The 25128-nt window shown below is 35.9% G+C and overlaps 1 protein-coding gene across 5 annotated transcripts in view; it reads right to left on the bottom strand.

Moving 5' to 3' along the window:
* Window positions 1–25128, bottom strand: part of strbp (spermatid perinuclear RNA binding protein) — a 99732-nt gene that overhangs the window by 59263 nt on the left and 15341 nt on the right. For all 5 annotated transcript variants that reach the window (XM_015381032.1, XM_015381031.1, XM_015381034.1 and 2 more), the window contains exon 2: window positions 8475–8569. The gene's annotated coding sequence lies outside the window, so the exon portion shown is untranslated. The remainder of the gene's footprint in view (window positions 1–8474; window positions 8570–25128) is intronic.

The raw sequence follows: 25128 nt of genomic DNA on the forward strand, positions 1-25128 counted from the left end.
AATATAAATAAGCCGGAAAAAAACAAACAAAATGCAGCCAGATAACATAAACAAAAGCTCCAATTATTTTTTTTGGCTTACATTTTAAAACTGTAAATTTTTTACCTATTTTGGAAAAAAAAAAAAAAAAAAAGATAAGAAAAAGCTACACTATGGCAAATATTTCTGCAGTGTTTAACTTTTAAATATGGACCTTCCAAAAACGACAAGCAAGTAAATTGACTGAAGGCTGGACATGCATCTTATATGTAATACTATAAGTAAAATATGTATTTATTATTATTCATACTGCTTATCCTTTTTTATACTTATGCACACTTATAAAATACTTAGATAAAATTATGAAAACTTACAAAATCTGTAGTCATTCCGAAAAAAAAAAAACAACAGGACAGAAAAATAAAAATGTTTAAGTTTCTGTTTTGGAAATTTATAAGAAGCTGATTTAAAAAAAAAATAAAAAATTGTTTTTTACACAGTGTACAATTGAATCAAACAGCAGATTAAGAGGGGTCATAATGACTGACAGTAGACTGCTGCAAAAGTAAACAACAAGGGATGAGACAAAGACAAGAGTTTCAGTGGGATTTGTTGGGTCTAACAAAAACAGTGCTGGATAACCAACTTAAAGTAGTAGTTGACCTATGAAGAACTGAAACCCGTGCTGCATATTAATATTTGCAAACTTAGTCATTACGACACACCCAGCTCTTTATGCTGATATTACAAATGCATGGTGGTTCATGTTTCATATGCAAATGCAGTGTGGCCAACTGGTTGGAGGCGGCGTTCCTGCAGCCTGTGATAGATGCTGCGGTACCTTTTGAAGGCCCTGGTCGGTTATACTCTATGGATTTGGAAATTCTTTCTGGCCATTTCAGTCTGGTTCTCTTATTGTAAGGGTTTCATGCATTATTTGTTGCTGAATTTTCTGGCAACCTGTGTAGTTTTCCCAGCTCAGGGGTTTTTATATAACTTTTAAGTGGATTGCTCATACTTAGTCTATAGAAAGCAGTGTTGCTAGCAACTCTACTGTAGGTAGAGCATAAAAAGGATATCTGTTGTAAAAATGGCTTTTCTTCTTTTTTTTTTTGCACGGCTGGAAAGTTATGTTTCTCTGTCTACAGAGAAGCATAATGGATTGAGCACTAGAGAAGTTGTGGCATTTGGCATAAAGAATGAGAGCATAAATCCAGTCAACCATCAGTTTTTACCCAATATGTGTCTGCAGAAAACAAACAGACTTTTTGGCTTAGGCTAAAATCTGCTACAGAACCATTTGGTGTGTTTTCGTCCTTTAAAGTACGAGGAAATAAATATGTTTACAAAGACTGTGTTCTGAGTGAGCTGCTTAACATCCAAAATTTTAACCTGCATTGTTGTAAAATGAACTGTTCAGAGATTCCAGCTAGTTCAATTCATTTTGAGCAGTGTGCTTGGTTATAGTGGTACCATTTCACACTTCCTTCCTGTTTCTCTTAAGACAGCAGAGGACGGCAGAAAGGAAGGAAAAGGAGGGAGAAGAGAGAAGAAAGGAATGTAATTTTGACGTGGTATGAGAGAGGCATGAGAGAGCTGGAAAACAATATGTGAATATTGTTGAAATGAACAGCTTAGATTAGGGCAGAAAACTTTGCAGAATCTAAAAGAGAACAACTTTAAGACCCCAAAAATGTATATGTATATTAGGACTCTAATAATAAAAAAGGCCTTTTTCTTATTTGAAGATGTTTTGGTTTCAAGGGAGACGAGAATCTACAAACAGGTACTCTGCAACACTCAAGAAAAACTTGTAGCAACCACAAGAAAACACACAATCAACATTGTCACCTTGGAAACGGAAAAAAAAAAAAAAGCTAGGGCTTGCAAAACCAATGTTTCAAATGTTTGGACAACTAAAGGTACAAACCTACTCCTCTCGGGTAAAGGGTGAGTACTGTGAGCTACTTGCACTCTATGAACACTCTTTGTTTACGTTTAATAACCAAGTATACATAATTCCTACATTTCCAGAGAAAATTGCAACATTATTCACACTTTCTGTCAGAACAATGATGGAGGCAAAATAAATAGTAGCAACTTAAATGAACTAGCACCATTTCTTCCTCATAAGCTACCAATTGCACACCTGTTGTGTGGCACAGAGAGTGGCTGTGATGCTGCGGGCCCTAAAGGCTCCCTGCTAGGAGCAGCTCTTTGCATCAGCTCAACGTCCCATATAAAGCATTTGATCTAAGCAAAAAGCTTAATTATCAGTCTTGCAAGTGACAAAAGAAATCACAAAGCAGTAGAAATAAATAGCGAACGCCAGATATGATTTTCATGAACACAGTGAGCAAAGAGAGTTTTGTTAGTATGATGAACAAATGGACTAGAGAGACCATGTCCCGTCACTGAACCATTAATCCCATGGCGTCATTCGACAAAAGTACGAAAACCCGGAGCAGAATGACATTAACATTGCATCCAGAAAGGTAATTGAAGCGCTTCCCCTTTACACCTCTACTTTTATTAAAATTTTTTTTTAATTAATTTAATTCCACACAATTTACAAACATTCTTATGTGTAGATGCGGGAGGATTTCCACAAACCAGTATGTAGATAAACTATGCATGATGTGCACTTTAATTTCGTCAAAGTTGAAGTGAGGATGTTGTTTAAGGAAGAATGAACCTGCAAAATTTAAAAGAGATGAAGCCAGATAAGGAATCAGCTCAATAAGGGTTATGTTTGTGCAACAGTTTTGGATTAATATTAACTCAAATTTGACAGAGCTGTAGTTAAATGAACAGCAATAAAAAATGTATAACTTATGCTAAATTATAAAAGTCATATACACATACAATTTTAATTTTCTTGTTCATTTATAGCCTGAAGGGCCTCTTAAATAAATCTAAAGGTCAGTTCACAACAGTTTCATATCAAGAATTTTGCAGCGTTCTTCAGCAATTAAACAGGCAAAATAAAAAAAAAAATAAAAAAATGTGTTTTAAGTAAAAGTAAATGATTTCCATTGCAGTGAATCCTCCCTCTGCATCATAAACTGAGTCCAGATAAGTGTGTTAAAAAGACAAGCCGTGTGTAAAGCAACCTTGACTTCCTGTTTTATAGCCTCTGTCACCCTCAAACACTGCAACACCTCACTGCGATGGACAGAAACGTGCAATAGGTTGTTGGAAAGGTTAGACCCCATAGTTTTCACTTTCACTTTCATCTTTTATGAGCATGGTGGTGGGCAGTTGGGTGTTTGGTAACGTTCATATTTTTCCTTACAAAATGAATTGATTTAACCATCAGTAGTGGGAGCAGGATCATGGTTTACACACTGATGTAGCAACAATCATTTATTGGGTAGAAAAACACCCAAAACTCTCGGACCATCGAAGGGCGCGTGGTCGACGTTTACTTAGTGCTGACTAGAGGTCCTCAAACAGACAGGTTTCTCAACTTAATGTGCAAATAAGGAGGTAAACGTGTTTATTAACACAGTTTCCATGGTTGCTAGAGTGATTAAAGATTCAGGATACTGGAGTAAGTCTGACAACTTTTAATGTAATTAATAATGGTATAAAATGCACCGAGCAGAATCCTGGAAAAGGAAACCCAGAGGCCATTCAAAGTCTGAAACGCTTATAAAAAATGAGTGCATTAGCCTTTTTTCAGTATAGTGATGACTACTTTCAGTGTAGCAGGCCGCTACACTAAAATGTAGGGGGCTCCTAACCCCATATAATGATACCAGACATGCGCGGATGGGGCAAGTACCTGTTGGTAGAGGCTGCCATGTTTGATTAACCTGCAAATGCATGTTTTTTTTAGTATTTGCCCAAAACAACTATGCTGTCAACTTTTTTTAGACACATTTAGACCTCCTCCCTTGAAGGATTTAGTACCGGTAAAAAAGAAAAAGACTAAAACAAAATCACACCAAAAAAATGAAAACATGACCAAAGTTTAAAGAAGTTGAAGATTTCCTTTGCCTGCTAGAAATTATTGGAGCACTTAGTGGTAGGCAAGTGTAAGCCATCTAGACTTTCAGCTCAAGGTGAAAAGCTGGAGGAAAAGAAGAAAAAAAAGCTTCCAGGGAGAAGCAAAACTAAACACCATGATTCCACCAACATGGATCAGCATGACAGAATATTTATATATCTCAAGAATTTGGATTTTGTTGAAATGTTTTGTACATTAATTTAGCACAAAAGCTCCAAGCTCTTTGGTCAGTTACCCAAACTTAAAGCTGTCTATCGTTGCACTTGGTTAAATAAAAGAGTATCTCCCTTTCATAGTGATTTTAGCCATTGATGTGCTAGATTAACAAACAAATTACGATAATCTTCTAAATTATTCTGCCATTTTACTTAATCCTTTGGAATCTTTTATTCTTCATTAATTTCATCTCTGTGAGCATCTATTGGTCAAGGGTACAGAAATCAAGGTAACGCTTACTAGCTGATCTCTAGCAGTCATAGGATGAGAGATGGATTACACCCAGTCAGTTACAGGAAAACTCCGGAGCAAAAGAAAAACATGTATGCACTGAGAAACCAATACCCAAGGACAACTTGGTGAAACCAATTACCTTAACAGTCATATGGAGAACCAGAAAAAACATACATAAGGGTATATGGACACAGCATAGAGGTTCTGCACAAAGAACCTAATCTGGTATTTGAACCAGGGACCTTATTGCTACCAGGCAGCAGTGCTGAGATATTTAATACATATGTAAAAAGATTATGCCAGTCAAATACTTATTTTCTGCTTTCTGGTTTGTGCATGAAATGACGCACCAGATTGCAACAATGCCTGGCAGAAAGGCTGGAAAGTGAGTGTGAACAAGACTCGTCCTCAACTTTTTCCTTTGGGAATGGTCACCATGGTTACAGGAGCCTTTTTTTCGGCTGAATGTGGGACAAACATAAGGAAGCAAGAGAGAGAAAGTAAAAAGGGTAAAAACATAGATAAAGGGATGTGATGGAGACAATAAGATAGTGTAAGAAAATCTTAAAATAAGTTAATGTGTGTAAAAAGATCTGACATTGCTTGCAGAGCTAATTTAAAAATTCTGACCAAAATAGGACTAGGAGTACATCTATAGAAACAGAATTTAGGATGCGATTACAAAAGAGCACCTGCCATACATTGCACTGCAGAGAAGATACCCGATCCCCAGCGGAAAAGGCATAAGGTGGTAGGATAAAGCAGCGACCAAATACACGCTCTAATGGAAAACAGAGGCCAAAAGGGAACAAACAGCGTCAAGAGACTATCACGTCTCATCTTACAACCAGACAATCAGACTCCATCTATATTTCAAAAGCCACGGAAAACTGTCACAACGGTCTTTCTAGATCCCAGATTAGAGGAGGGCACTGCTAATGAAGAGCTGGGCGCAACAGGATCAGGTTTCCATCATGTAATCTTAAGGCAACTGTGAGAAAAAATTTAGTAAATATAATTGAAATTATGTATTTAATCAAATGTTTATTACTCAAATATTTGAACAGACAAGCTGACATTTATCTGATGTAGATGTAGAAGATTCATATGGCCAAGTATCTGCTAAGATGGAGAACTGAACAGATGAGAAGTCACTTTACGTTCCTCTCAGGTGTCTGCTTGTCTAAACTGTGTGTGGGCAGAAACCGTGCTAAACGTTACAGACACCGATCTCAGTGTTCTCTGGTGCAGCTTTGTCAATATTTGCATTAATGCCTGCAAAATGACACAGGCTAAATTATTCATTGAGAACAAAAGGAAAATACTTGTAAAGGCTGGTTCTGCTTGACAGCACTGCCTTGCCTTTAAAGACACGTGTGCATCAGCGTGTGTATATTCAGTATGTTGACTGAGGCATTTAAAAAAAGAAGAGATGGGATGTGCATGGCTAGGCTCACCAGCAAAGTCACTGCTTCCTCAAGGACACTGCGGCTGAAGGGGCAAGAAAGAGAGAAGAAATGACACACGGGAAGAAAAGGAGAAAGAAGAAGACAGGAGGATAAACAGACAAGGTGAAATAGGGCCAAGAAAGATGCAAGACACAAAGAAAGCTTGAAACATAAGGACAGTAATAAAGGCAAGAGATAATAGGAGTGTGTGGTAAGAAGGGATTGAAAACGAGGAGTAAGAGTAATCCAGAAAATCAACAGATGGTGTATATGTGCATGAAATAGTGTAAGAGTTGGTTTCTGTAATTTAAAAGGAAAAAAATATTTGCTAGGAAAAAAAAAAAAAGTTAGGTACAGTACTTGAATAATTTGGCTTTCAAAATTGCACAACACATAAATGGGATTAAGAGTTGCATTTCCTTTTTTTCTAATGGATTTCACAATTGTAGAAATATTTAGAAACATAAAAGTGATGGAAAATCTTCACAGTTACCAACCTCTAGCATTACAATATTAGCAGAGGGTAAGACCAATACAGATATTATTGTCCTCTTTGGTGGCGGTGGGTTAATTAAGCAGCAGAGATTTCAGGGGGCTGGAATCTCCCATATCAGATCTGTAGTAGTTAACCCTGGTAAATCATTCCAAGATATATCACTTAACCTGCAAATTAAACCCCCTAAAAATGTAACAGAGCAAATTGACACGATCAAAACATCCAAAAAATCTCCTCCCACGCTAAGGAAAGGCAGCCACGGCTGAGTGAAGAGCAGTGGAGCATATTGTGAGGCTCTCCAGTGATTCACTCAAACCGCTACCCACTAATGCAGACCCCAAACACTGATAGTGGAGAAGGCCACTGGGGTGAGCTGCATAAAAAAATACTTTACATACATAAGTAGGCAGTTTACCAAAGCAGAGAGTGAACTCTTCAACCGCACAGCATGGCCAACTGTGATCAAAAAACAGTTTAAATTAAAGTGCATTTAGTAGAGAACCTATAATCATGACAACAAGGCCACAAACGAGTGAGGAAGGTTTTGTTTTGGTCTATGAGATGAAAAATGTATGACCGCGCTAAAGTAGGCAGGAAGAAGCATGTGGCATCTGATGTTGAATGCTGTAAATATAAACCACGGTTGATTATGTTCTTCTGAAAGGCCATACCAGTGCTACGCCAAAGTGTGTAATAGACCGGGATCGCTACAGGATAAGGTGTCAGTGTCATATTTTGCCTAACTGCTGTGTGAAAACAGCATGCTGCACTGCAGCCTTAGAGAGAGAGAGAGAGAGAGAGAGAGAAAACAACCCTTTTTAGATTGTTTAACAGAATTACACAGATGAATGTTTGTCAAACATTAGCAGCATGAGAAAAACAACCATTTAAAATGAAGGAATGACAGTTGGTAAGCATACAGCCCTGGTGTTTTTAATGTGCATTAAAACTAAACCGCATAGGAAGCGATTCTGCTTGTAAAGCCTGAATAAAGCCTTTAACTCCCCTTAACATTTTGTATTTTAAATGGACAAATACATCAGTTATAATATATAAAAAGTCATAGTTTGACAAACAAAAATCTTTGTTACCTTTGCTTTAATACCTTTAAATACCTTAAATCAATAAAATACATATATTTTTTATGTTCAAGACTTTTAGTGCATGTAACAATATTTTTCAGCACTTTATATTTTATCTTTGTAAACGAACTAAAGTAATAGACATTTAAAATGTTAACACTTTCCTTGATGGGCCCTTGGCTGGTCCCCTAAGATTCCTTTTATAAACATCAATCTTTTTACTAAAATATTCTTTCTGTCATGATTTGTGGACATTAAGATCTAAAGAGAAGCATCATCTACTGGTCAGTTCAGGGAAAGGGTGGAGTCAGAGCAAAAAGAAGCACGTCGAGGAGAAGGAGGGATTGCATTCGAGTCAATCAGTCAATGCAATCAACTGGTTTTCCTTAGATAAAAAACTTTGACTGTGGCTGGAAGATGGCTGCCATTTGACTGCTGTTTGACTGGGAAGGGCCATTTTGAATGGCTGCTACTTCAGATTCAAGATTAAGGGAATAGAGACACAACTAAGCAAGGACTCTAAAGTATAACCTTAAAATAGTACGCTTATTACACTTCAAAAATACACACAAGAATTACAGACTCACAAGAAAAGCAGCCAACTTATCAAACTTATCATCAGCTGCATAGTAACTAAAATAAAAGCTTCCTTGTTCTCTCCTTATGCCATTTAAAAGACAGTTAAACACGTTAAACATGTTGAACCACTGATGAACATGATAATCTTGGCTCTTACAACACCAACCCAGACTGCTGACTGAACCCACAAGATAAATGTACGCACATTCATGAACGTAAGCAAACCCACTGCGTCACTGTCTCGGCTTGGATGGGGACCAACCTGCTTATAGGGCTTCTTTTGTTTTCCAGCTAATTGCCATAAATAATTACTCACAACAGTGAGATACTTGCAAAGATTTGTGGTAAAAAGCAAGACAAGATTTAAGATACGGCTTACACGTATAGATATAAAGATAAGAATGGTTTCTTGCATGCATGCAGCTTACCTTCCTATGACTGTGTAAAACTTCCTTCTTTGTGTCAGTCGGTCAGTCAGAGAAGAGTGTCTGTGTAGAGAGCACCGGAGTTAACTTGGGTAAACCTGAAAACACAATTTTAAATCAGCATTAAGTTAAGCTTAAAACCTCAGATTTTATAAAATAAAATCACTCAAAATGCAAGGTAAGAATATTTACAGGTGTAAAAGTGTCTTTGTGTGTCAAAAGTAAAAAGAAAAATATCACAAACACTTAACCGGACAAACACTTAAAACATCTGAGAGATACTTTGGCAACAGCATGATGGATCATGTTACTTTTCTCTTCTTTGCAATCCGAGTTTTTAACAAAAAGCAGAAAAAAGCTATTGATATCACAATAACATGGTGAGCGTAGAGGTAAACAGTATCAGAGAGAAAAGATTTAACATAACAGAAAAGCTTAAAGCTATGGTAGAACAGAATTCCGGTTAAATAAGTCACTTGTTTTATAATTTGTTGGCAATCAATAAGCCTGAAACTTAATTGTTAAGAAGATTCTTTCTCTTAGAGATAAATTTGCCCTTTCCTTTGGCCTCAATGCTGATGACTGAGGGCACACTTATAAAAACACCTTTCCAAAGCTGTTTCAGCCAATTGAATGGTAAAAAAGCAGTAAGTGGGGTAGGAAAAGTACTTTTCACCCATCAGTCACTAGCAATGCATCAAAATGTGTGACTGAAAAATGTCATAGAGTTTATAACCATCTTGTAAAAAAGTTTTCTTTCTGCAAGCTGATTAGCAGTGCTCAGTTCTAAAGGGGTTAGGGTAGTACTGTATGCCAACCACTCTGGCACGCTTCCTGACATTTCTTTAAAAGTACTTGGATAGTCCTGTGAGGGTTGCTAAAAAAGAAAAAACAGCAAAAAAACAATGAATGCATTTATTTCTCCAAGACATCTTGACCTTGTGAAAAGTTGCGTATTTGATCATCCGCCTTCTAAAGTTTGCATAATTTAGTGCTGAGCCCCTCTGAACATACCTTACGAGGCAAAAAAAAGGCTTACTTTTTTTTTCTTTTAGAAATGAATTAATCAGTTAATCAACTCAGCTGCACGACAACCAAATTCCACACAAACACAACTGTTGACCTTGATTATTTTACTTCAGGGAAGTTAATGTACTTGTAGGAATTCAACTGTTAAAGTTGCCACCGTTAAATCATCTGTTAGAAAACTATATCATCTACTCTTTTGTAAAAAAATCCTGATCTATTCATTAGCACAATAATTTTTCACAAGTCTAGTTCATTATTTTTTTATAATTTGCTGTTCTTTAAAGGCCAGTACACCTAAACAGTGGAAAGGGTTACATAAACTGCCTTACTAGCTTTCTGCCTTTATAAATCATTGGAACTAGGGGGGGATTGCTTAACCACTGTAAAACATAAGCCAATCCACTTTGATTGGTATTTATTAGTAGAGCTGACAGGCATCTTAAGTCAGGCAAGCTGGAAAACTCAAACCATAACAACCATACAGAGTAATAATTACATCCAAACCTTTTAGAAGCACATTCTCTCCTATGGCTGCCTTCATGTGACAGAGATGAACCTGACAAACCAGATACAAGGAACCTGAGGTTGGCACACCTTCCCTCAAATCTCAGGAACAATGTAACAGCCAACAAAATCAAACCGACACAAACGCATAGTATTTACTTTGAGATGTTTGCAAAAACCGTCACACCTTGGATGAAAGGGCATTAGTCAGACAGTACTGGTTATAGAGTGGATGCGGCAGTCATACAGGTTTAACTGGTTATAAATCTAGTTTAGTCTTTATAAATGTAGGCATGCATAAAAAAAACAAACAAAAAAAGAAAACAGGAGAATATTAAGTATAGAAAACATCACAGAAAAACCCGGTTCAAAATTTACAGGTTGAGCCCTGTAAAATATACATTATAAGTGGCTTAGAAGGAAGAGGCAAGAGTTTAACAAGGAACAGAGGTAAAGAAAAAAAATCCCCCCACATTCTTCTTTAACAAACTAAAATAAAATTCCACAAATTACATGAATAGTTTTCAACAATCTAATGGGAGTTAGTCAATGCAGGCTTATGTTTCCCTTCACAATGCAGCCTTTTAAGCAGGATCTTGTCTTAGACAAAAATCCAAGGCTTTAACAATTACACTGTGCAATCTCAAAACTATTATATGTTTCACAAATCAAATAGGAAACAACTAATGTGCTCAAAAAAAAATATGTAAATAACCCCACTTCATTTTGTACTTCTATTATCTTTTATTTTCAAAATAAAAGTATAAAACCACACATGTTTAGTTCCTTTAATGGCAAGAGAATAAATCAGGACAGGTTCAATAAAAAACACAAATTACAGCACTGCCAGATGATTTTAAATGACAGGCATAGCCTCTAATAAGCAGAAAATTATGTCTTCTTTGTAATTTACCAATCTGTTGCCTCACTTTTGGAAGCCATTAAAGATAATGAGAAGAATCTGGGTGTCAAACTGAGAACAAATGCAGAAATTAAGCATAAACACAGACATTGTTTTATGCTCCAGCAGGTGGTAAAGAAACTCAAATCTGTAAATATAACACTAGCAATAAAAGTTCTTACTTACATATTACCATTAAGATGACTAATGATAATAAGGAACAAAAATGCAGAAAGAAAGGGAATATATATAGGTGCATCCATTACTCTTAAACATTTTTTTTCACATTACAACAGCAAAATTCAGTGGATTTTATCCGATCAATGCCGAGTGGCTACATTTGTGATGAAGGTAAGTAACAGTGTCTTTCTCATTTTTAACAAAGCACCTAAAAAGTGTTGGCCCCTGTAACCTTTCACCCCTAAATAGCATCTAGTGCAGCCGGTTGACTGGTTGATCAATCACCCAATATCAATCAGACATACAGAATCTGAATTAGATCCTTCATTTTATGTTTCTTACTGTTCTTTCATTTTTTGAACCATTCCACATATTTTGTATACTTTAGTAATTTAAGCCTGAAATAAAAAAAACATTCCTCACCTATTTTTACCTCAAATTGTTCCATGTAATCCTAATCCTGATGATCTCTGGTAGAAATCTCCCACATGGCAGAAATGCTCTTCATCTAATATAAATCCACAACAATTTTCTAAATCGAATGCTTTAGAGATTGGTTTATATTTGTGCATGTTTTGTCTCAATGTGAAGATAATCACATAATCAAAAGGTCAGAGCTGTATATGCCCGCAAGGCAGAAAGCTCAACATTTTGTATCCTTATCTTTATTTTAGAGTGTCATTTTACCCACAATAATGCAGATGAAATCTAACATACCATGTAGAAAAAAGAAAAGCGCAGAGTAAGAGAAGGTTTTGCATTTTCTTTTGTAACTGCACAAATAACACATTAGACTTGTATCACATGATGGACAAAGAAATGCTCTTAAAAGCTGGATGGGCAGAGATGTTAGGCCTCAGATAAAGTTCCATGAAAGGAGCGTGAAAAGGAAGTAGAGATGTGAGCCTGATAGATACAGCAGGTGTCAGGAAGTCTCTTCATTTAGCCTGTTGTTCTACATTGTTGTAAATCAGGAAGCTTTTTAATTATCTTCCCTTAAACAGGTACTGGAACTGTTATGGTAAAAGAACAATTTAATGGCCATTGTGTTTTTCCTAGCAGCAACACATGGGATCAACGAAAAAGCCTTTCATTTTAGAATACATGATCATAGAAATGGTAGGATTCGAGTTTGCAACCTGTTAAAAGCCATTTGTTCTGCTATATCTTAAACTGATAAGTTCTGAATGAAAAAACTAAACAAATTTCTGGTGCAAGTTTGGTGCAAGGTGCAAATGTTGGCCTGTTTTGGGCCAATTCTCCATTCGTGCGAGAATTCATCATGTAGTAAACGGGGTAATGAGGGGCGATTAGCCTTTCATAACCACCTCCTGATCAGGAAGCGTAAGGCTAGGACAAAATCAAAATTCAGTCGGTCCTCATGAGGTGTTCGTGTGCAAACCCTACTGTTGAAGCAGATCTACGAGGTGATTTACCATAGCCTCACACACTGCACATGTGCAAACGAGGGAATTCTTCTTCTTCTATTGTCTATGTCCGACCAGTTGCATCTCTCTGCGCAGAGTGCGATGTGTGGTTTTTGGACGTGCAGTGTGAGCAGTTAGATCAAATCTGAGCATCAGTGTGAGAACATACACCTTGTGAATTTTTAAACCCTGCAGATCAGTCTAACAGTCTGAGCTGTAGTTGAGTACAAAGACTGAAAATATTGTACAATGTATGCCCACACTGATCCTGCTGAGCAATGCTAAATGCAAAATACTTTAGTTGGGACCAAGAATCTTTAGCTGAAGACTAAGAATGTTTTTATTTTTAAGAATAAATGTGAGTGCAAGCATGCATCCCAATCAAGAAAACGCTGGTTTCACCAGAAGAAAATAACCTACCCAGAGTCCAGAACTAAATTCCTAAGAAAACCTGAATGGAGCTGTGGATAAAAGATATCCTCACAATCTGAGATTTAGAGAACTCTGACCAAGCTGAGGCGGCAAGTCCTACCAATATGCAGTATGCTGTTGGAGGCATTATAAAGAAGACTATATACTGAAACTGATTTAAAAGATGGGAAAACGTATGTAATCCACTTAAGCTGAAAAAAAATATATAAAAAAATCAAACCTTAGGCCTAATACAAACAGTCCCTCTGCAACAACTGACTTATTAGTTGGGTTTATATGCGGACATCTGATTCTGATAAGGGAACAAATTCTCTAAAAGTAAAATACTCTGGAAGATCACCAGATTTAAAGACTAAAAAGAAAACGCTCCATATTTCTTTATTGAGAAAGGAGGAAGTTGTAATTGTTTTTCGCATAAGCTATTAAAGGATTTCTCTCCTCTTTGTTCTACAAAACAGAACCCATACAGAATAATGCCATAGGGGCTGAGCTGCTCTAAGGTGCAGTATCATTTCGATTTGTGAAAAGTTTTCCCTCACAAAGATTGCCATCTCATCTCAATTATTTTTAAATTGGGCTTTATTTTGTTTGGGTTATTTTTCTCCAAAAAGCAGTTTGGTGTATTATTGAGCTGTGGCTGTGACAACAGCTTTCTAAATAGCACTTTTAAAGACCCAAGAGCCTCAGCAAATTGCGCAGATGACAAGCCCCAGTTGTGAGCTGAAAACATAACATCTACATCAAACTCCAGAAAAACTGGCGTCTCTTCTCACAATGTTTTAAATCCCTACAAAATATAAGTTGGTTTACCAGATACTCAGTTCTATTGTAATCATGCAACATTTAGCAATATGGCAGATAATATACCGGTAAGTACAATTTTCGACAGTAAAGATGCTGAAAAAAGAATAATTATGTTTTAATATTAACTTGATGTTTTTCAGATTCTCTCAGTTTACTTTAACCTATGCAAAGGTAAACTATAATGTGGTGTACACAACTTTAATGCAAAAATATTTCTTGAGGTGGGTTAGTTTGCATGATCTAATATATATAGTATCTTTTTAGCTATTCCCTGTTTAGTACATAATTTAATTTTCTTTCGCTTCACAGTCTGGAGGTCTTCTTTAAGTATCTATCATGTAGAAATTAATAAAGACAAGGAAAAGCTATTGAATAATAAAAAAGCCTATAAAATATATAAAGTATATAAAAAGTAAATAAAAAGGTTTCCAAACCTTAAACAATGTCTGTATATTTCTCCAAAATGAATGTTTTTCTATTCATGCAAAGGTATAGAATAGAAAATCCGTTATTGTCCCACTATGGTGAAATTGTGGTAGATCACGAGACTCGCTCAAAATAAAGTACATATTTTTTTAGTTCACACCAGTTCTAACCTTTCAATTCTCCTGGAATCTTTCAAATTTATTTTTAATTTTTAAATCCTAGTTTTGACGCCCAGTCTGCTCACCAGAAATAGAAGCAGCCTAATATCAACGAATATCCACAGGAGTTTATGCACAGCCATTTGTTTGTGGTGTGGCATGTAAAAGAGTGGCTTAAAGTTAAATATAGAAATAACCAGTTAGCAACCTGCCTGGATTATATTAGGCAGATGGCGGCACATGGCCGACATAAACACAATCTACCTCATCTATATCCCACTGCACCAGTGATGTAAGCTAAGTTACCTGAAGGAATTTGCCCCTTCTCTTAATTCATAGCGCACCTTCGGCAAGGAGAGCACAGCTTTTATTATACTTTCATTATTTTACTTTATAACTTAACAGATATCTGCCTTGATTCGTAATAAAATTGTTTCATAGTACCTGAAGCAATACACACTGGACATATATGTAAATGTTTTTTAACTATGTTTCAAACAGAAAGCTCATGTGAAAATGTAGGAATATATATTATAATATATTAAACTTCATAGGTTTGATATTTATACACTGGTTGAAAATGACAATCTTATAATATACAGTAAAATTCACACAAATTTAGACATTAAAGGAATGAAATTCCATTGAGAAATTAGGACCATTTCATGCAGACAGAGCTCTGACTAGCCAGCTAATTTATAACATGTAAACTTCTATAATCCTTCCTCTTAGAAAAATCAGAATCGAGTGATAAGTAATTGCAACCAGAATAAAAACAAGGATTTGGAATTGTTCAGTTCAAACGATACCGATCTCTCATGTTAACATACAGTATACACATACTGTACAGTCGGACAAAAAGAGATTTCAAACAGCAGACTTCACAAAGGCTAAAATCCTTTCTACTTGGATCTTCTTTAGGAAATGCATAAGACTGTTTTGTTAAAAATTTGGTTTCAAACTGATTATAATCAGTACTCATCTTTTAAAACATCTAGTTTTGAAGGGTTATTGCGGGCTGTGCAGTTCAACGCGCACCATCCAATCATGGATTCCATGAAATGCCCTTAAGACTTATTCAGTTCAGGCCGATTGACTCAAAAAAACACTTAAGCTTCATAAATCAATGTAGGCATAAAAAAAACAACACATTGCTGTAGGTATACAATTGAGTGCAGTAAAAAAAGTATTTTTTTTTTTTTTTTGCTTGTGATATAAAGATAAACTGGAGGATAAATAGGAGAGATAAGATCTAGTTGGGACTACGTTTTCTCTAAGGACTGCAAAGGAACATTAAACCCAGTTATGCGATTACGCCAGGCTATTATCTGGTCTATTGGACGTCACCTCCACTGTGCAGCCGCTTTGTATCTCCCCTGCGTACTGTTTCTCTTCATTCAATTAGCCACGAAAGTGTTTGCAACCAATGGATATGATGGAGTCCTTTTTCCAGGCTCAGTCGCTACTGTGAGTAACTGTGCTGAATAAGTCTGACAATGATCTCAAAGAGGACATAAAGAAATCTTAGCAAAGGGGAGGATATTAGGAAGATGGATGTTGGCTCTTTGCGTTTTTCTCACCCACACAACCAACGTAAATGGACAGATGAACGGCAGAAAGACAAAGAAAATCACTTCCTCTGAGCTTCATACATCTGCTTTTAACAGTAGATCTTAACAACTAACTCTGAGCCTTACCCCTCTTTCTGGGTTGTCATAGTTACAGACTGCCTTCTTTTCTGTACTTTGGGAATGGTGGGACTTGCGTTAGGGTGTGTGTACTGTATGTGTGTATGAGTGGGTTTGCTCTATGATGAACCCACCAGAAAAGAGTTTTAACACTTTTCATCCATCAGGCTTATAGCTGCTCTCAGATTGAAGCTCTCAGTCAGAGAGGTGAGAGAGCAGAGAGGTGAGTTGTATGGAGAGCTTAGTGAAAATGAAGCAGTGTCACATCATGTGTGACCAGATTAACTGCTTAAACAAGGCAAGCTGTCTCCTATTTAAGGGCAAAATATTAATCATACTATTACTTACCATAGCTATAAAGCTGCATCTCAGTACACTGAGTATTATTAACGGGTTTATTTAAGGAATTAAATCCTCAATCCAAAAATCATACAGATTCATAACATGAAGTGTGATATTTTATTGATTTATTACTGATTATGTTGATGATGATGGCTTAGAGACGAAGAAAACACAGCATTCTGTTTATCTAAAAATCGGATTTGTCCAGTCACTGGCAGCCTCTGCAAAGAGTGCCTGCCAAAAATGTCATTGCGGAAGAGACAAACTATCCACAGAGTGCTGTATCTAAGCAAATCAATGGAAAGTTAAGTGGAAGGGGAAAAAATAAGTGGTATAAAAAGACACAAGCAACAGCAATAACAGTAGCCTTGAAAGGACTGTAAATTAAAGCAAATTTAAGAGTTTTGGATTGATCCACAACATAACAGTCCTTGATTTAGGTTAATCCTGAACCAGAGATGTAGAAATAGTCTTAAAGTTGCCCAGGGTAAAGCAGCTACAGTGATGCATTGCAGGCTAGGGTTTCCAATCAGTGACATTGTTATCATCTGATGGGGTTGGTCCATCCTGCTTCATTAAGTGCAAAGTCAAAAATATCAAACAACCAGGAAATTTTAGAGCACTCTGTGTTACATGTGCTAACAAGCTTCACAGAGATGTCAATTTCATTTTTGCCCCAGAACACATTGCCAGAAATTTCAATCCCAGATTTAATGACCATAGTACCATACCATAGTACTGTGCTTGATTGAGCAGAAAACCTATATGACTTTAACCTCAGAGATCTATTGAGGTAGATTGGCAAAGACACCAATGCAGGCAGAATCAACACCGCACAAGGACCACCTCCCTGCCATGCTGCAGCAATACAAGCTGAACATAAATCATATCACGGCAGGAGGAGGAACATCCGAAATGACTCCAGAAATAATTTTAATAGCCACATATTTTTAATCCACTGAATGGATTTTGATTTCCACACCTGTTAAAGTAGTGGTTGTGATGCTAAAGCTCACAGAGAATAGAAGGAACGTTGCGATAAAGGAGTCATGACCGTTATTATAATGGCAATATTCATCAATAATACAGCATATAGATGTTTTCCTAATGTGATCCAGCCCTAATTTAAATAAAAAACAAACCAGCATGAAGCTACCATGAGTCAAAGGCTGCAGCAAAAAAAAAAAAAAACTGTAAGTAAATATGAGTGACGGGACCCAAGAGACTGCACTCAGCCTCACCAACTCCTGCAGACCTGCAGGTCAGCAGAGTCAGGATGCAGCTGAATGTGCCCTTGGAGCAGAAGTGTCTTCCAAAGTGTGTACTACACCATATGGTACCTTGCAGATGTGTGTTTCTGTGTGTGTTTGACATTCAGCTGATGACAGGGATAATATAAACACTTGAGGATCCACAGAACTAAAGCTACCACCATCTGGGAGGGAGCTGAAATACAAACACAATCGTCTTTAATTCTGTTGATTCTTTTTTATTTCTCAAGTTGCTCTACTTTGGTTTCCAGCTTTTTAGTAGTGCTGCCATCCATCATCATTAGGGTGCGAATAGATGACCTGTCTACACACTGTCCCTATACTCTCTAGAGAGGACGAAGAGGAAGACAATGCGCAGTGTGAGGGTTTGTTTTAAGGGGAAAAAAAACGCCCTAAAGCAATATAAAAAATAACTAAATAAAAAACAGGAAGAGAAAAGAATAGAAAGCAAGCTTTTAAATTTCAACGCTACATCCAAACTAATATGGTTTTAATTAATGTCAGTTGTTCATTAAAAGTCTTATTAATCTTTAAATAATCTTCATCGGATTTTGTCATATTTTATGTTCTTGATTTCCTATGTACAGAAGTATAGAATAGAATTCAACTTTTATTGTCATTACATTGTGACGAGTACAAAGGGCATAATGAACTCTGCAGTTAACCCATCCCATTGGGCTGCCATTGTGTGGTGCCCAGGGAGAAGTCTGGGGTTAAGGGTCTTTGCTCAGAGACCCAGAGTGTCAGTCTGTGGGAGTGGGGCTTGAACTCAGAACCTCTGGGACCCAAGCACAATGCCCTAACCACTAGGTCACCACTCCCAGGGAAATGAAAGGAAAATAAAATTGCAACTATCTTTAAATGCAACGCTACCATGTACAGATGCACCGATCCACTTTTTTACTGATCTAATCCGATAAATGGTCTGAGCGTATCGGCTCAGATTTGATACCGATCCTTGACAGACACAAGTTTAAAAAATGTAACAAATTGACACTGATATAAATGTACTTTATATTATTACTTAATGCTGGTTTCATTTGTGGACGAGTGGGTAGTATTGACTCATAAAAACACATATATAACACATAACAACTTGCAAAGTTTTGTTTCACTCCTAGAATTTGTTCTAACCTTTTTAATCTTCTATCTTTATTTTTTTTATTACAATGTATCTGAATTATGTGCTCAGTTTAGATATAAAAATTGTATTTCCATGTTTAATACTTGTTTTCTGAGGTATCTTTGAAAAACCTTGGGCCACAACAATGAGAATACAAGCTTCTAAATATTTTTACACAGTATTTTACCTGATTAAATGGGAGCCTTGAACACTGGAAACAACAGATGTTGACTACATCATTAAAACCTGCTCTTCAAAATAAAAGCATCTGTTTTATCCACTTTAAAAAAATCAATAATTGGTGGACCGATTACTACCATCTTTATTTTATCTTTATTTCTACATTAATTAAAACATATACTACATATACGTATATGTACATATACATGACAGGCAATGGGATGATTTCTGTGTTCATGTTTTGAAAAACGAGTTAGACGTTAAATTCTGGAATTACATGTAACATACTGCGCTAGATGTCAGGCATTTGATGTCAGAATAAATTTTTGCCTAAAAATGTAAGGTTAGACTTAGACTTGCTAAAAATAACTACCTATACTTCTTTTTGTTTCTTTAACATTTATCCTAAAACTTACATTTCAATACTTAACAATCCAGTCTGTATTCTGTGACACTAGGTAGCTGATTGATCTTTGAATTCCTAAAGGAGGACAGAGAATCAAAGACAAAGAAGCTAAAAATATAGAAATGAGGAGCAGGATGACAAAACACGAAGGGATGGCAATCATTAAGATGAAGGAGGAGGGGAATGAAACATACGGATGTTTAGAGGACGATCAGAGGACAAACTATTGTCTCTTGGTAGCATGTAAAAATAACTCTGCTGCTGCTGCTTTCTTGCTGCGTTGCGTGGTGGAGGAGCTAACTAGGTCAGAAAATTCCCACTAAAAGGAAGGCGAGAAGAGGTATCGCATTGATTCAGCCTGTGGTATCAGTCTGAGACAGAAGTCAGTGTCTCCTCACTTAAAGCTGCTTGGGATGAGGGGCATCCCTTCATGCTTCTATTTCACATATTTGCGTAACGATCAAATTTACTCAACCAGTCTCAGAACATTTCCACATGTCTGATTTTGGGTAAAACCCTTTTCTTTTACTGTTTATGTGACCAGATCTCTACTTCCAAAACAGTCACTGCAGATTTTAAAAGCAGAAAGCTCAGTATGTAAACTTCAATGACTTTTTTAATAATGTGTAGGAAAAAAAGCCTTCAGTTACAATTTTACACACTACTGGGAATACATCTAGCTTTCATAAGAATATTTGAAATCTAAATATATTAATATTTTAAATGAAAAAATGTAATCTGAGGACTTCCCCTATGTTATAAATCTGAATGTTCAATTTAACAACTTTAAATTGGAGAAAATGACACAAAATTTTAGCATTATAAGGAATCTTTACGTTCCTACGGCTCTCATCCAGCAAAGATTTATTGGTTATTAAACTATATGTTTTTCTTGGCAGTGACAGATGCAGTGCATTGTTGCAAAAGCGATTTCTGCATTTCAATCTTTTATTTTAAAGAAAAACTACCCACCTTGACAAATACACCTGCAGTCTTAAATAAAGACAATGTTTCTGTCTCTCTACTACTGAAAACATTTTTATTGAAAAAGAAGGTAACTGAGATTCTATGCTAAGAAAATTCACTTTCTGCTTTTACGTGACTTTTTCATTATTTAGTTTGTTAAATTCTGATGCTGTTTCAGTTACTTTAAAGGCAGCAACATGCAAACAAGGTACCGCCTGCTTAAAAAACCTTAATGTTAAACATCTGAAAAAACACACTTCAGCTGTTCAGCCTCCCAGCATTGAACTATTTCTGACACAGACAGCTCCCAAAAGAAAGTTCCAGCCACTAATATTATAAATCCGTAAACGCCATTATAAAGAGGGTAGAAAAACAATCACAGAACAAAAAATATTGTGTACACAGCATATGCTACAATTTTGGAAGCTGTGCACATGAAATGAAAAATAAATAAATAAATAAATAAATAAATAAAAACCGTAGCCTTAAAGTCATACAGTTTCCCAATAACAGGTCTGGAGTTAAGTTAATGAGACAAATAGATTACATTTAAATAAAACACTCATTGGGACCTAGTTTTTGATAACTTTAGATGAGAGTAACATCTCAAGTAAGGCTAAAAATATTCATCTTATTAATCATGTTTAATCGATTATTGAAATAATTATCAATTAATTTAATAATGATTAATCATTAACTGGAGAATAGAGACTGTAAAACATGCCTTTAGCTGACTTTAAATGGGTAAATATATAAAACTTATAAGAAAATATGTAAATATTTTGAATTTAAGATAAAAAAAAATTTCTCTTGTCATTATGCTCTATCTACTGCAACTACAAACGTTTCCCTAAGTGGAAATGTTGTTTCATCAGGTTTAATTTGGTTAAAAAAATCCTCTTTAAGGAACCTTTGGCTATCCAATAATTAATCGATTAATCGAATAAATTATTGACAGGTTCACCGATTTTGCAAAATAATCATCAGTTGACGCCCTAATCTCAAGTAAAAATCATAAAATTAATATGAAGTAGTTCCAAATCACTAAGCAGTCAGAAGAAGCCTTATTTTTACCTGGCTAAGAAATAAACTTTAGAGATCTCTCCTCTATCTTCTATTAATGTTGTTGTTGTTGGGCTGATTATAAAGACATTTCTAGCTTGTATCCTATATATTTTTTCCCCCTCTTTTATTCTTCCTTTTTTTTTTACAGAATTAGAGAGCACTAAAAAAAGGAAGTCTAAAAAAAACAACAGTTCAGACGTCTTTTTTCTTTCTTAGATGTAGATTTACCAAATATAAGCACCATAACATCTAAAGCCCTTTTAAATGTTTAATTACTTTAGGGAATTCTTTAAAAGGATTACAGATTACTTGCTTATATAACAGCCCTAAATCTACCCTTTGAGTTGGTTTTGAAAGAAGTTTACGTTAAATTCAACGAGGCACTGTAGGCCTTTAATCTTTCTCTGTTTTGTATTTTCTAATGAGGAAAAAGTGTAAACTTTAACACCAAATACTTCATGGTGTGCTGGGAATCTGTTTTCTTCCCGCTGCCACGTCTGAAGCTAGAAGTGTAACTCATAAACTAAACAATCTTCAGCACTCTAGAGGTTTAATGACATCTTCAGTGATGAAAAATGCAATAAGGATGCTAAGTATTGTGGAGACTTATAATCACAGTATTGCTCATAGATCATTTGAAGAGTGCGTGCAGTAGAGACTTAAACCTAGATTAATAAAGTTATTTTTTAAATGCAAAAGTAACGATGTAAAAAAGGCCAATGCAAAAATCTAATTTGGGGGAATCTTAACAACATAACACATTCGGCTTGACAAAGCTACAGCCATTCAAAATGAGTTCAGACCTAAAAATCTTGAAGAACTCAAGGCTTGAATGGATTAACCTGCTGTGCCTGTGCAAAATGGGGCAGGCTGATCTTAACCAGCTCACAGGCAGCAACAGAAATAGCGTGAGCTGACCAAAGCATAAGTGGGACACAGCAACACACTTCTAAGGTTCTTTATGCTTAAAGCACCTGCAGGATTAGGGCTTGTACAAAAAATAGCAACACAAGAAACCAACAAATGGATTAACATGGGTCCTGCAACATTTTGCACATCTATTTACAGAGAGACAATCTAGTACATAAAATAAAATAATGTAACGGTGCATGCTGGTCTTTTAAAACAAATCCAGAAAGAGGGAATATGAATATCAATCCGAATGCAAACACAATAAACGCTGTCCTTATCATGCTGTGGGATTCAGTTAAACAAACACTACAACTAAGGTGTTGTAACAGAAGATCTTTGACAGCAAGAAAAAAAACCCCATTAAAGGTCTCTTAAGTGGAGCTCCATGAAGCAGCTAAATTAGCATTGCATTCGTAATAAATGAAAAACATTTTGCAATAAATAAATTATTTAAAAAATATAACAATGCAGTTAGGTCATTCTCACACTTATTTCATTTTATAGGAGATTGTTGGCAAATGCAAAAGCTGCAATAATTGACGAAGCAGCTGATGCACATTTCTGAAAAAAAAAACAAACAAAGTGGGGCATTGTTCAGAATCCAAGAGCTGCAAAGTTGAAAGTCCAAAAGTATGAAGTAATAAAGTGAGTTTATAAGTGACTATAGAGTAGTAAATCTGAAATGATATTCTTTAGAAAACTTTGGTCCTTGAGAAAAATATTGAGTTGCACAATGCGTACATGATTCATCTCATATTCAACAACCCCCTATAACACGATGTACACAGAGTAATGTGTAGATCTACACATTAATACGACACGTTTACATGAAGGATATTAGACAAGAGCTGGAATTAGATGTGCTTGGTTAGAAAAAGCTGTGCAGTGGGAGATAAGAGCTCGGTTTGCTGATATGACAGTTAACAAAACCCTGATATACTCTGGGAGCTTAGCAGCTAGTTCATGTTCTGCTTCCCTAACACTGCCTGATTGAAGGAGAGATATTTATTAGTTGAAGGAGAAAATGAGTCTATTTAACAACAGCACATACCGCCCCCCCAAATAAAAAGACAGTTTATAATTTTTCCAACTGTAAACACAGGCAGGAAATCCCCACAGTACTATACACCATGTTTAAAGGATGATTTCGACTTGAAAAGGACACTTTGACAGTCATCTGGATGAGCCATTGTTCATCCAGATGACTGACAGCGTGAAGAAACATGTGGGGGAGGGGAAACATTGCATTGCTTCATTCTCCATACAGCCAGAGGAAATTTTGGAAACTTGTCTGGCATCTTAAAAAAAAACAAAAAAAAAACATTAATTTAAATGTGTTTGTTGCTTTGCTTCTAGTCTCTGTTCCTTTAAATATTCCGGTAGAGCACTATGAATTACCTTGTATGAATGTTTAGAAACGCGACACACAATAAACCTGCCTTGCCTAATAGTCAATGTTCCCTAAGTGCCAAACGCAATGCAGCAACTGAAGATGACTCTGTTAAGGCTTCCAAGGATCAATATTAGGAGAATTACCCGTTGCTGGAAAAGACAGTGAATCCCCTTCTGTATACCTCGGTCAGAGATGAGGGATTAAAGCAGGAAGCATATTAATAAAACCCATTACATCCCAGCTGCTGCCTAAATTTTTTAAGATCAATGAATGACCTGGTGTAAATAGGGATCCCTGAAAGATAAAACCTTTGTCAGAAAACATGATTTGTTTTCCCTATTTATTGCGAACCAAGAATTAATTTCCTGTTCTGTCTCTCCTCCTTTCTTTGATACAAAACACTGGAAGAATGTCAACACTGGCTGTGTCATCCAAAAGTTATGTTGCTGAAGTTGAGAAAAAAGTAGATTCAGAACAGCAGAAAAGCTTTTTTTTTTTTTTTTTTTTAAAGAGAAATCAAATTAAAACATTTTCAAATGTGCTTTTGGTGTGTAAAGATCCATTTTATAATGAAAGCCTTTCATCAGATATTAAACACTTTTTATTAAGCAACACCTTTTTTATTGGCCTTATGTTATCTTCTCAACTCTAAACTAATGTTTCAGAACGTTTACAACTGAAGACCTTACATTAGAGATGAGCTATTAGTAGAACATCAGATTATGTTCTGGCTATAAGGTCATAATCTAGAGAAATAATCTTCAGTCTGGGGGCAATGAATCTATATAATGTGTTTAAGCTCATTAATTGACTGATAACTTACACAACCTTTCAATGATTATTCCCCCTGATAAATCTGTACATGTACATTTGGTAGAGTTGCAATATTCTGATTTGTTTTTACATTTTTGTTCATACAACTTAGACAAATAGATTATGGCTGAATCAGTCACAAAGAGCCATATACCACTAGCTGACCTGGCCTGCCTTAAGTATTTGAAACATATTTTGGTATTTGAGAGGTAGACCGATCAAATTTGATACTGCATGGGAAAGGCGTGTTGGCAGATATCTGATATCCAAAATATGGTTAAATAAGATAAACATATACATTTACATGTGAGTAAAGGGATTATCCTTTACAAAAACACTGTAAAAAAAAAAGATAACAGATGATCCGAGATCTAAATCATCACTAGCTGCTCTTTGTGCTCCTTGTAGTGACATAATCAGCATTGCAATCCTAAGATTGAAGTCAAGGATCGCTATAACTATATTGTTTCATATAATATCTATAAAAATAGAAATGAGTTGATTTGTGTGCTGGACCAGCATCATTAATTCAAGATCCTATCATACTAATTACGCAGTATCGGGGCCAATATCTGATCCGATACTCTGATCGGTGCATTTCTAGTTTCAACACATTACATGTTAAAATTAGGGGTAT

This window comes from Cyprinodon variegatus, unplaced genomic scaffold (genome assembly GCF_000732505.1).
Source record: "Cyprinodon variegatus isolate N-32 unplaced genomic scaffold, C_variegatus-1.0 Scaffold227, whole genome shotgun sequence".
NCBI classification, from domain to species: domain Eukaryota; kingdom Metazoa; phylum Chordata; class Actinopteri; order Cyprinodontiformes; family Cyprinodontidae; genus Cyprinodon; species Cyprinodon variegatus.